The sequence below is a fragment of the Aricia agestis genome, chromosome 11 (assembly GCF_905147365.1).
Source record: "Aricia agestis chromosome 11, ilAriAges1.1, whole genome shotgun sequence".
In the NCBI taxonomy this organism is placed as follows: domain Eukaryota; kingdom Metazoa; phylum Arthropoda; class Insecta; order Lepidoptera; family Lycaenidae; genus Aricia; species Aricia agestis.
This window is the reverse complement of record NC_056416.1, coordinates 8,658,167-8,673,231: the sequence shown is the minus strand read 5'-3', so window position 1 is coordinate 8,673,231 and position 15,065 is coordinate 8,658,167.

The window sequence follows — 15,065 nt, the reverse complement described above, 5'->3', positions numbered from 1 at the left end:
AACAGATGATACTTTAGAGGAATATAATAAACAAATTAGTAATATAACTAAAATTCAAGTTGAAATAAATGAGCAATTTAGAACTGTTTTAAATAGTAAGAGTCAACAGAAGGTAGCTCTATCATTATTACTGCAAGCTCAAACTTTACAAGATGTAGCAGAAAGACTATCTACTGCAATTACGTTTGCTGAACATAATATGTTTCATTATGAAATATTACAATCACACATTTTGGAAGAAACTTTAAATAATATTCCGAAAGAATTAATGATATCTAAAAATTTAAATGATATAGAGACCTTCATAGAAGTAGCATGTAGAATTATAGATCAGACAGCATATTTTATAATAAGGATACCTTTAGTGAAAGCGAAATATTATAGTACTCGAAAAATTGTACCTATAATCCAGTCCAATCCTTCCTGTACCTATCCTATAATACGAAAGGTAACATTGGCATACGACAATGAAGAAATGTATGAAACCGAAGATTGCATCGAATTGGATAACTTAATATGTAAAGGAAAATTAGTACAGGTGGATTCGTGCGAAACGGAGATAATATACAGAAAAGAAAGTAATAAATGTAAAACTGTCCATGTAAGGTGTCCCATACAGGAAATCACCGAAATATCACCCAAAAGTATCTACATGTATTTTAATAAAACAACGGAAGTCAGCATCGACTGTAATAACCATAAAGAGATAACATGGTTAAAAGGTTCCAATATACTCTATGGCGAGAATTGCAAATTGAATGTTTCAGGCTTGAAAATGCTGCAAACAAAGGAGTCCAGTGACAAAATTATTATTGCAAACATCGAGATCCCCGTAATTGAAACAGCAACGGAGATCGAACTTACTTACGATCCTAAAAAGGTTGAAAACAGGTTAAAACAGTTGAAGAATCTGGAAGCATTCGACTCCAACCAGCAGCACCAAATAATCCAGTACAGTTGGGTAACAACCTTAACCATAATTATAATATTAATAATTCTGCTTAAATTCCTCAGATCCGGAATTTGGAAATCCCGGACTTCAAATTTAGGGGGGGAGAGTAACGCCACCCGGAACCTCACAGTTAGTTTTAAAAAGGAAATTAACACAAACATTAATCCAAATACTAAAGTATATGAAGACCATCCGGAAACGTCGATGATGACACCTTGGACGGTAAACCGAGCGCTGCTGATAAACAATAAGCCAGAGTAAACATTATTGTTGGAAGCAAGAACAAAGGACCATTGAAATGCTACTTCATGGAAACCACCACTACCGCGCCACCTGCTATATAAAGGCCAACAAGCGGCAGAACGGGGATTCATACTGTAGCTTCACCTTAGTTAAGACTTTAGTTTTATATATAACCTTGTAAATTGCTGTAATCCTTTGTATTTGTTTTAATAAAGTTTTTTTTTAAGAAACTATAAGTTTCAAGTATTTTGACTCGCGCACGAAGGGTTCCGTACCATTATAGAGATAAAAGAGGCCAAAAATTGTGTTTTTGTATGGGAGCCACCTTAAATTTTTATTTCATTATATTTTATTATTAATTACTAAAATTTCAAGTGCCTACCTGTTGCCATTATTGATGCCAAGCAAAAAATGCCGAAAAAATCACATGTTTTGTATGGGAGACCCCCTTAAATATTTAATTTATTTTATTTTTAGTATTTGTTGTTATAGCGGCAACAGAAATACATAATCTGTGAAAATTTCAACTCTCTAGCGATTACCGTTCTTGAGTTACAGCCTGGAGACAGACAGACGGACAGTCATCGAAGTCTTAGTAATAGGGTCTCGTTTTTACCCTTTGGGTACGGAACCCTAATAAAAGAGAATCACATACTGACATTGCAAAATAAAAGGATTTAATTGAAATGAATAATAGTCAGCGAGCATACCAGCCAACTAAGTGTCTGCAAATATACATTGGATGAGCATAAAAATGCGTATGTTAACAAGAGGTCGGAGTGTTCAGTGACCGTGGCGGGATATATGGGCGGGGGAAAGAGACGGCACCACCTGATGATGTGTGAAGAAAACTGCTTGACCTCGTGGGGTACGATGTGACCTCGCATCCCACATTGTTACCAAGACACCAGCAAAGGCTCAATGAAAAAAACGCGAATTTCGCTAAAGCTAAGCCAATGGATGGTCTAGGCTAGTGATCAGATTTTAATAGTGTGAAATTGTATAGGCGGCTTTTGACATCAATCAGGCTACTTGGTATTTATACTGGTTTTATAAAAATTATTTGCTGGTAAAAAGTTTAGGTTTTTTAATCGTTGTTGTTAATGGGCTACGAATTACAATGTCTGAGGTAAGATCTCCTTGATGAATCATAAATTTTAATCGTTATTAATTGACGTGGATTTATGTACCATCGAGGAAATTGATTCCTAGGCAGTTGACAGACCTACGTCATGTGGTCGGCTTATGTCAATTCAATGTTAGCTGTGATCGGACGGATGGGTTTGACTTAACGCGACCAAATTAATTAGGTCTGTCACTTGCCTAGGTATCAACTTCTCTGATAGTACATGCAACTAAATTATTATCCTCAATGTAGCTTTTAGTGTAATTTTAAATGCTAGATTATCTATATTTTTCCACTGACCGAAATTACCTGTAATATTATGCTTTTTGTACATAACATATTTTTTCCGACCCGGCACTAAAATTAGAGATAAATATATCATTGTATGTGATCGTATTTAATGATACTGAGCTACAATAGTTAAGAATTGCATTTTTGTACCTAATTATTACTTGTATCAAGTCGTTATTAATCTTTTGTCGAGAGAATCGTGGGAATGAAATAATATTGTGAATTTTAATTTTGATAATAAAGGTACACTGTCCAAGGTTTGTGTCGCAACTCGGCAATAAACTTGTGTTTATTTTGTATCAAGATTTCAGTCAAAGTATAATAGTCGAAACAAAACTACGCAGCTAAGATAATAATGAATAATTCAGTCGGACAAAAACTTTAGCATCACCCATTAAAAATCTTATTATGCAGTAATTTATCCAATCAATAATATCAAATTTAAATACATTAGCTAAATCTAACATCTACCAGCAAAATCGTTTAACAAAAGGACTGGCTAGCCACATAATTTATGATTCGCCAAATTTTAATTTATAATCAGCTTGCACAAAATGGACACCGTCGCGTCTATATTTGGAGGTCGCGCACAAACTAAACCATCTCATCTTCAGCACGCAACCCACCTACCTGCTGGAGATTTTATACTTCGACGAGTTTAGTAACAGTATCTACATATTATTACTCTATAAGTACTCTATACTTTACGCGATGGCACAGCTCAGTGTATGTTTTAAAGCTGGTATCGAAATGGAATTAAACTCGTTTCAATTACAGCTATCTGAATGTTAAGACGCTGAACGAACTGTTAATACTTCTCCTAGATGTTGGAAAAACGATAAAATTGCTGAGTTGGGGCCGCGAGGTGCCATTACCACTGTAATTATATGCAAGCTGCCAGCGGCCCGCTCAGGATGTACTCTTCCGTTTCAGGCCCGGGGCGGCCGTAACGGTCCTATCTATATGACATAATTTGCACGGCTCCTTCATCTCTAGTCTCTACGATTTGCCAATTAAAATGGCCGACGGAAACGTATTGAAAAATAGACCCATGTCCTACCGGTCTTTCACGAGGAAATCGTTCTAGATCAAGGTTTCCCAAACTTATTTCATGCCCTTGTATGTGTGCTCGTTTTTGGCGAATACACGTCATTATTTAAATATGACTCTTCAACTACAGAATGTCTAACATTTTATTCACCCTCATAATAAATGTAATCTTAACTGCACACTACTTGTGCGCAGGTACATGTTTATATCATATCTATCATATATATCAAGCTCTCGCTATTTTGACTTTGCCTCCGCCCTAGGTCTAAACTCTAAATCCATACTTCCATACTAATATTATAAATGCGAAAGTGTGTCTGTCTGTCTGTCTGTCTGTTACCTTTTCACACCCAAGCCGCTAAACTGATTTTGCTGAAATTGGGCATGGAGATACTTTGAGTTTCGGGAAAGGACATAGGATACTTTTCATCCCGCTTTTGCCGCAAAATACTACACAATTCGCCAGCGTCTTTGTAATACCACTCTTAAACACGCTTAAATGCGCATCAGCTGTCGGCAAGACGTGTGGTGCACTCTTGCGGATCAAGATACGGTTGACCTTAACGTATGTGGGACTTTGTGTAGGTATGAGATACAATGTAACAACTTTTACCCTTCTGAATTATAATGTTGGGTAAACAAACAAATTAAGGTTATTTTATTTTTAATGAACTTATTGTGTGATATGATAATAATATGCGTTTGAGAGACTGACGGTTTTTACTCTGATATGACATCGTGTAATAGCGTAGCGTAAACCTTACATCATCGTTTAAACATAAATTAATCGTAGAGGTAAGGAACTCATTACTCATTCTGTAAGGGACCAAAGCGTACTCGTAACATGTAACGACATTAAAATTTAAACATTGTACGCGCAAGCGTTTGTATAAGTTTTATCTCAAACACATCTTCTGAATAATTTATTTAGTTGTAGTATGTATGTAGGCTGTAGCACAATGGAATATTAGCTGAGATCTACTCAATATTTTGTATAAAGCTGATATCATATATAAATGCTATCAAAAAAGTATCCTAGATATCCTTTCCCAGGATTTAAAGTATCTCCAATCTCCATACCCAGCAAAATCGATTCAGTGGTTTGGGTGTGAAGAGGCAACAGACAGACTCTCGCATTTATGATATTAGTATGGAAATGCAGTCTGTTATAATGAATCCATACTTAATATTATAAAACGGAAGAGTTTGTTTGTTTGTTTGAACGCGCTAATCTCAGGATCCGATTTGAAAAGTTCTTTCAGTGTTAGATTGCCCATGTATTGAGGAAGGCTACAAGCTATATATTTTATTACGCTAAGACTAGGAGCGAAGGAATAGAGGAAAATGTGGAAAAAACGGGCGGAAATTATTTGAAAGGGCTTATCTCACGAACTACTGGAGCAATTTTTTTGTTATTTGGCACAGATAAGAAGTAGACCACGTGAAGGATCATAGGCTATTTTCGTGGACTAATTTGTCTGTGAAATATCTAATTTACGCGGGCGAAGGAGTGCGGTACATATGGCAATAAATAATTTATTAGTCCATGCTATGTGAGTTGCTAGTATCTATTCACTATCAGCTACGAGAACTTAAACATTATACCAGTTCCGTTCTTTCCTTCCTACCTAGCCCCTAGATAGAGAGCTGCAAAAAGGCATTCCATGCCTCATTGTATCATTTAGCCGGAGGCTATTTTATGTATCTATTTCAATGAGAGTAGCAAACATAAACAAACGATGTCTTGTAATATCGATCATTATAGGAGATTCAATTGTTGCTATTAGCTTATATTATTTTACTATGGGTAATAAATAAGGCTGGTTGTATCGATAGAGGGTCGATATTGCCCTGAGGAGTACTCGCGCGGCGGGGCGAGGCGGGGGGCGGGGTAGGGCGCGCGGAGCCCTAGAGTCGGCTGGCAGGGTTCAATAGCCTGGCTCGCCGCTCCCGTAGCGCCTCACAATGGGATACAAGCCTTCAACCTCGGAAGTATCTCGTCAATTCGTAAAAAAATACTTTTAAAATTAACTTTTTTCAAATTATATGACAGCAAAAATTACACTTCTATTAAAATATATAGTGGAAATTGTTTTAAGAGCCTACGATTTTTTGCGGAACATTATTTTCTTGTTCTCGACGCGTCATTTTGGCTACTTTCCAGTGGCCGTGGTCAGGTTGACTATGCCGACAAGGTAACAGACGTCCTTGAAGAAGAAGCTTGGTGTGGTTTTTTAAAACTACCCGAAGATCCATCGGAGGGGTTAGTGCGAGTTTTATTCGATCATACGCATCGAGCACGTTAACGCGAATGTATATGGAATCAAAGCAGCGCCATCTACTGGCTAACGTGGATACTGCTTTGATCCCATATAAATTCGCGTAAGCGTGCTCGATGCGTATGATCGAATAAAACTCGCACTAACCCCTCAATTATATAGGTACTAACCATAACAAAGTTGGCACTTTTACTTTCTGATTTTGAAAAAAGCGTAAAAATATTTATTACTGACCTGACTATATTTCATTTTTAGGGTTCCGTACCCAAAGGATAAAAACGGGAGGCTATTACTAAGACTTCGATGTCTGTCCGTCTGTCTGTACGTCTGTCTGTCCGTCTGTCTGTCCGTCTGTCTGTCCGTCTGTCTGTCCGTCTGTCTGTCCGTCTGTCTGTCTCCAGACTGTAACTCAAGAACGGTAATAGCTAGAGAGTTGAATTTTTCACAGATTATGTATATCTGCTGTGGCTAAAATAGTAAATACTAAAAACAAAATAATATTTATATTTAAGGGGGGCTCCCATACAGCAAACGTGATTTTTTGGCCTTTTTTGCTCTATATCAATAATGGCAACAAGTAGGTGCTTGAATTTTTCACAAAGTCCTTAATTATATGTGTACTTTAATATTTAATAATAATATTAAAAAAAAAAAAAAATAAGGGGGCTCCCATACAAAAAACACAGTTTTTGGGCCTAATTTTGCTCTATAATGGTACGGAACTCTTCGTGCGTGAGACCGACTCGCACTTGGCCAATCATTTTTTATGTTTTTATTTTTAATAACGTAGAGAAAATTAAGTTTTAGGACCTCCAAACTTGCTTGAAGCAAGTTTGGCGAAAGTGAATTTTCATTAATCTTCATTTTAATCACTACATATTATAAAACGCAACGGATTTTGATGCGGTTTTCTGCTATTCGGTACTGAAAAAATTGGCACCCCTTTTTATCCAGCGCCCTGGGCGGTCGCCCACCGTGGCCCCCTCCTAACGCCGCTACTGCTCTTACTTAAATAGTAATCCGCTGTTAGCTCCTATAATGTCAATTTTGTCTTATTGAGAAATTTAAATGCTAAGCTGTGGGCGCATGTAAGGTCAGCCTTGCACCCACACGAGCCTTATAAGTATTTTATATCACTCAGAGTATAACCAAGACTTGAAATTTTCAACTATGAAAATAAAAACAATCTAATTCCGTCTCTATTACTATTGCACTAGAATCTGATTAATGTTTGATCGATTGCAAACTTACATCTTATAGCTTCTTAAGTTTGCAACATTCACCTTTGCCTAATTCGGAAATCGGATTTTAGAGCGGGGCGAATATATTTTTGAGTAGGCGCCCAGACAGTCGTCATAGAGACAGTAAGTACATTACAGGTATTTAGCTCGCATCGAAATTACGCTGTTAAACCTTAATGTGAGTAAAATGCTTGGATTTGCCTAAATATTATTTAGGCTTCTAAATTCTAATAAGTATGGTTTCTTTCAGAACCATTGCAATCCAATGAAGGAAAATCCATAACAGCAATAAAACAGTAGATATTATAAACCGTCACTTAAAACAACAAGATATTATTGTTAACCCGGCGTCATGGGGGTTGGGTCTGTGAGACCCATCACTTTTTATTTCACTTGTAATTCGGTTACCATGCGTTCGGCATTGCCAAATTTCTCAATAGCTGGAGCTGTTGAGTTGGTCTATAAGTCACAGGTAACGCGTTAGTCCTGCGACGGCCGCAGCGGTAGTAACAGGGGCCCAAAGTTGCATAAGGTATGTGAGACCCATCCCCGCAGTCAGTGTAACAATTTCGGGACATCTTACGCAGACATTATTGTTATAATTATCAGTGTTTTTAACATATTTTTTTTGTATTTTTGTTGTGTTTTACAATGGAATTAGATAATTTATAGTAAAATGTATTATATTTTTTGTAGGTACTTACTTAATTACATTTTTTGCGTTTTTTGTAGGTACTTGAAGAACTTTAATCTTCGATCGTGGATTCTTGGAAATCTATTGTTATTCTGTTGTTGTCGCGATCATCGGTGATCTTAATATGGATCTCAAAATGGATCGAGAAGAGGCAGAACGACAACCCATTCCTTCAATTTTACAAGAGTCGGAACTCGGACTCTGATTTTACCTCGTCAGACCAGGAAATATGCGAAGAAGAAGATATCTTGAGTAAACGTAGGAATTCTAGTGACGCAGAGCAAGATATCTCTGGCGATGATGACATTCCACCGTCTTAGAAATCGATTGTCGGAAGAGCATTGTACTGTATCTGAATCGGCTAGTTCGTGGCAAAGACGGTACAATTTGGTACAAGACGCCTATTGAAAAATTTCTTGGTGAATCATCAGGGGAACCTCCGACAAAGAAGCCGAATATTCGCAAAAGATGCCAAGACTGTCCAGCCAAAAAAGACCGTAAAACGAATTATTTCATTTGCGAAAGTTGCAACTTGCATCAAACACATTTGCTTAGAACATATTGTTGTACCTTTCTGTGCTGATTGCACCAAAGATAATGATTAGGTGTGATTATTTGTTAATTTTTTATATAAATATTTTTAGTATTCTTTAAATAGGTGCCAGGGTCATTCCATCGTTTCGGGCGTTACATTTGTTCAACTAAAGTTACAATTTTAATGCATTTTGAAATTATATTTTAGCGATTAAAATGTCTTATTCTCTACGTTTTTAGTTGTTTTATCTTAATTGTAAAATTTGTAGAGTTTAGCATAAGGATTAACAACTTTATAAGTCAAAAAGTGTGCGTTTCGGGCGTTACATGATTCTGCCTCTATGATTTGACGACTGTTACATTTATATGAAATTCAGCGAATTTTCTTAGGGAAACTTTACTAAAAATTACAGGCCTACATAGGTATAATATTTACTATCCAGCTACCACATTATCACTGTTCCAAATAAGGTTTTACTATTCTTTTATACATTTTTACTTTGTTTCGGGTGTTACCATAGTTTTGTTTCGGGCGTTACGAGTACAAAAATTAAACACTTTATATGAACAAAATCGGTGTTTTATTAGTTAAGGTACTATAACATAAACAGGGAATAAATAAACATAAATTTAATAAACTCTCTTTTAACATAAATTAGCGGTTTCTTTAAAAAAATCTACCGACAAACATAACTACAATAAATTCTTCTTAAATACAGCTTCTTCAATACAAATACAACTATTACTAAACTAAAATAAATCAATTAATCTTCTTTCAAATTAATTTAAAACTTTTTTTTGTTTATTTTTCATAAACATCGACCTCACTTGGAAACTCGTAATATGTATCACAGACAGACAGACATCACAGACAGACAGACATCACAGACAGACAGACATCACAGACAGACAGACATCACAGACAGACATCACAGACAGACAGACATCACAGACAGACATACATCACAGACAGACATACATCACAGACAGACAGACATCACAGACAGACAGACATCACAGACAGACATACATCACAGACAGACAGACATCACAGACAGACAGACATCACAGACAGACATACATCACAGACAGACATACATCACAGACAGACAGACATCACAGACAGACAGACAGACAGACATCACAGACAGACATACATCACAGATACACATACATACATACAGACATCACAGACAGACGGGCAGACATCGAAGTCTCAGTAATAAGGTCTCGTTTTTACCTTTTATGTACGGAACCCTTAAAAAAGTTTCATGATTAAAAACTGTAACACCAGAAACGTTTCGGGTGTTACAGTTTTCAATCATGAAAAAAAGCTATAAAATTTGTCTCTTGTTGAATGATTAGTTAGTATTTTAAATCATTACCACCATAACCTTACTTTTACTAAATATTATTAAACTAATCAATCTGTAAGTTGTAATAATAAAATAATTACCTGATTTTGCGTTTCGGGCGTTACAGAACCAACGCAACAAGAAAACACACCTTTAACGTGAAATTATTAACTTTTTCAAGACTGTAACTTATTCCGCCAATAATACGAATAATATTCTTCAATCACAACGTGGCAAAACGGCTGTCATATTGACAGTTCTTTGTTTTTTAATATCCAATAGTCAAAGGCATAATAAGCCTGTTCACTTTGTTGTAGATTTTGAAGACTGATTTAACTTAAAATTACAGGTTTTTTTTCTAGTTTTTTGTCGCATATTAAAGTTTGGAATGTTTTCTTTCTAAATTCATGAGATTAAATGTAAAAAGAACATATTACTTTTTTTACCTCTGGTATCGTTTGTCATGGAATGACCGGCCAGTAAAAAATTAAAACTGATTGTTAATTAGTAATAGACTAACATTTAAGTAGAGGAGAAATATTTTGTTGATTTTTGTCGTTCTTTTTTAAAGCTCTATTAAATATGGTTAAAAATTATATAATATATTTATGTTTCATTAATTCATATAAATACACATTGAACTTAATATAAACATATAAAATAAATTGATTATTATAAAAGGTTAGACTAATTTTGATACCTAAGACACGGGTATGTGAGACCCACTCCAACGTCCGTGTAACACTTTTCTGCCCCCATGACGCCGGGTTAAACTAGTAGGTACATTTTTATTACACACAATTAGTGCCGGATTTATCTTATACATAAATACTTATCTTTAAACAAGCAATGGGCATTGTCCAAAAAAATCACATGTACTTTTTATATTTTTTTTCGTTAAAATAGGGTATTTTAAGAATATAAATTAAATAATTTTGAAATTCATTGTCTAGTTTTTTCTCAATAATTTTTTAAAGTTTCGCTCTGACGTCATCATCGGCGGCCAATAATTGACCTCTGCAGTATGTTTTTTCCTTTCAATCTTATTTATAATGGCTGGTTCGTCAAATGCAAGTTCTCATTATGTGAAAGCTGATACGAGAAGCTTACCAAAAGTTCGAAACGTAATGTTGGTCGAATTTATTGCTAATTTAACGCCAATGAAGGTCAAACAAAGGTTAAACATATTTGTTCAAAAATATAAGTAACTAATGGGTATTTTTTTCATTTAAATATACAGAAAAACGATCACTGACCTTATTCCTCGAAATGCCACTCCCCCAGGACGCCCCTAGGCCGCGGCCTATACGGCCTGCTTATAAATCAAGGGCAGGCACAATAATATTAAATTTAATGAACTGCAAATATTTACACAGGTTTAATCAATTTCGGCCCAAGCCTAAGCCGAAACGGAGACCAATGGTGGAACAACTGAGCTGGTAAAATGCCACGACCTCTTAACCCAAGATGGCCCCGGCCCAAGTGGCTGCAATCTCAAAAATATTTTTACATTGATTTTACCTGTTTAACTTTATTATTTTTACTGATAGGGCCCCATCAATTTGCCACAGGCCCCAGACGGTTTAGTTACGCCACTGCACTGTCACAATAGACATAACTACTCTGTCTACTCTGGCACAGTGTTCCAAAGACCCTTCGAATCGGACATTGTTAACTGACCCCACAGATCGATGTACTTAGTTATACTGAGCAATAGGGAACATTCAAATTTAATATTGTCAATTTAAATTTTAGCGCCAAAACGGGTCTATAATAGTATGTATGACGTCACTACTGTTTGACAATTATTGACAATGCTGGGGGCATTGTCGTACCTTTCAAAAAGTTGGCATGCCCCGCGTTCCATTTAGCGTTAAAAACGATCAAAACGCTCAAAATAGAGGCATTTTGATCGTTTTTATCGCTAAGTGTCTAAACACACTAGGCCGAAGTTACGCGGCGGAAATTCCGCATGATTACGCCCGCAATTTATTTTAATTATAATAATAATAATATCTATCGACGCTTCACACCACGTCAGTCTGGCCCCGTGGTAAGTACCTGAAGGACTTGTGTTACAGGTACCAGACAACGGATATATATTTAATACTTTTTATACTATACATATATTTAAGATTTTTTATTATATGATACACATATTTAATGCACATCCATGACCCAGGGTCTTTGAAAAACTTTTTGTTCCGTCGGCGGGATTCAAACCCGCGACCCCCGGCTTGAGCTACCAACGCGCTCACCACTTAAGCCACAGAGGTCGTCGAATTAAATTACATAAGTATGTATATTGTATGCATTTGACATTGCAGGTGTAATCATGCGGAATTTCCGCCGCGTAACTTCAGCCTAGTGTGTTTAGACACTAAGGGTGGGTTGCACCAACTTACTATAACTATAACTGTATTTTTAACTGTTACTTTAACTATAACTATAGGTCTACCAGAATCTGATGGCAAAAAGTGAAAAAATAAATTGACTCTAGCAATACCGGGTATACATACATATATAGAAATAAAACATTTTGATCCTTTTTTTCTCCTTTAGCATCTTATTCTGTGTGTGAAACATGAAAATATAAAAATTTATCCAATGATCAAGGATATTTTTTTAAAATATGCTGTCAAAATTTGCCATCAGATTCTGGTAGACCTATACAATGCGAAATGTCAAATCTTTGGTTAAAGTCAAGGGACCTGGGACGCCATATTTAACGATAACCATACAACAGACAGCTGTCAAATTCGGTGGTCAAATTTATGGTTAAAGTTAAGTAGTAAACCGTGTATCAGGCGCCTGCCTGATACACGGTTTAAAACGGCGGTTTAAAACTGATAAGTAGTTGTTTTATGCCTTTGGTATTTTTCGGCATAAAACAATTATCTACACGGTTTCAAACTTCAGTTTAAAACCGCCGTTCTAAATCGTGTATCAGGCGCTTTAGCCTTAACTGTAACCATAACTATAACTATAACCACGCCTCTGGTGCAAGTTGCAACCCACCCTAAATGGAAAGCGGCGATAGCATATTGTGTGCAGAACGCTGATTGGTGTTTTGAAATCCGTTCCTTTTCAAGTTACTTTTAATTCGTAATTTTTAGCGGCGGCCGTAGACTTCTCAAGCGATACTATGTATTACAATAATGAAGATAAAATTTAAAATCATATACTAAAAGTGCTCGCCTCACCGCGCCGCTGCCATTCCGGTGTAGCGCGGCCCTAAGGGTCTTTGGAACACTGTGCAGTGTGCAGTGTGCACCGAGTACCGACTGAACAAAATTTTTGTACTTTCGGATGTTACGTAGTAATTTTATATTATAATATCTACTCTTTGCTTCCGGACTCCGTACCAAAAGGATAACAAACGGGAGTCGGGACCCTATTACTATATTTACGACTGGTGTGTCTCGAGAACCGCGACAGCTGCTAGACAGTTAAAAATTTCACAAATTATTCATTGTCACTATAATTAAATACCTAAAAATAAAATTAAATGAATATATAAGGGTGCTCTCGTACTATAAAATCTTTGTGAGCGAGTCCAGGTCGCACTTGGCCGATTTTTTCACCAATCCAAATACTATTTAGCAATAAAGTCGTAATTCCAAAGTTGTATAATTGGACTCCACGTCGAAGTCTACGTATATGTACATATAAAACTTGAGGACATGTTAGTGCTCTTCTATGCTCGAGCCCAATGAACTTTACAGCTCGACAAGATGAACGTGGCGAAAAAAGGAACTAACGCTGCCATCATACAAAAACGTCACTTTTGGATAGTTTTTACAGTTCTCCTTTACGAGCAGCGCCACCGCCCACGTTCATTTAAGGGCGTTCTTCAAGCGCTGCGTTGAGCGGGTATACATTTCATACGTGGGAGAGCCATGCTTCGGCACGAATGGGCCGGCTCGACCGGAGAAATACCACGTTCTCACAGAAAACCGGCGTGAAACAGCACTTGCGCTGTGTTTCGTCGAGTGAGTGAGTTTACCGGAGGCCCAATCCCCTACCCTATCCCTTCTCTTCCCTCCCCTATTCCCTTCCCTTCCTTACTATATTAACCTATTCCCTCTTAAAAGGCCGGCAACGCACTTGCAGCTTTTCTGATGCTGCGAGTGTCCATGGGCGACGGAAGTTGCTTTCCATCAGGTGACCCGTTTGCTCGTTTGCCCCCTTATTTCATAAAAAAAAAAAAAAAAAAAAAACGCGACAGGCAGCCGCGCCGGGCACACGCTCAACTCTTAAAGCCTTGTCGCACTGTAAACACAGATTAGATATACCTACATATATACAGTTCGACAAGGCTTTAACTGAATGTGCCAATGTCAGCCAATGTGCGCTGCTGGTAAAGGAGAACTTTCAAAAATGACGTTTTTGTATGATAGAAGCGTTAGTTCCTTTTCTCGCCACGTTCATAAACAGCCTTGTCGAATTCTAGTAGAACTGTAAATCTATTTCTTATGTCAATGGCTCGAGCCATTTAAAGGGCCTATTCACGGCAGGCCGCCTTGCCGTCCGCCGGCTTATGCAGGATGCCGGCGGACGGCACGCGGACTGCAATGCAGGATAGCGAATGGGCCACTTTACAAACCTCATTTGGTTCGAACACAAATTATTAAATGTTACGGTACCAGTTTTTTTCGTAAAAAAGGCAAACAAGAAGGACCAAAGACCTATAGCCCGGCCGCACCTTATCCGAAATTTCTGATCAGAAACAGTTGAACGTCCGCGCTGTCTCTTACATTTTGTACTGAACCGAGTGAGCTCGATCTCGCCGGAAGGATATTTCGGATAGTGTGTGGGGTGGCGGTCCGGCGAAATTCAACTGTTTCTGATCAGAATTCGGACAATGTGCGGCCGGGCATAATACCTATTTCTTATGTCAATGAGAAGGACAAACCCATTGAGATACTATTATACTATAACTAGATGTCCCGCGCGGCTTCGCCCGCGTAAATTAGGAATTTTACAGAAACCGTACATTTTCTCATAAAAAATATTTCCCCCGTTTTTCCCACATTTTCCTAAGTTTCTTCGGTCGTATTAGTCTTAGCGTGATAATATAATATAGCCTATAGTCTTACTCGATAAATTATCTATCTAACACTGAGATAAGTTTTTAAATCGGACATGACGTGACGCAAACATACTCTTCAGGCTTATAATATTAGGTAGGTATAGATTTTTTTAATTATCGCTTGACAAACTCGAGTCTCGATCTAAAAGACTATGAAATGGTATAATATGGTAGTGATGATGATGATGATGATGAATGTAATTTGCAT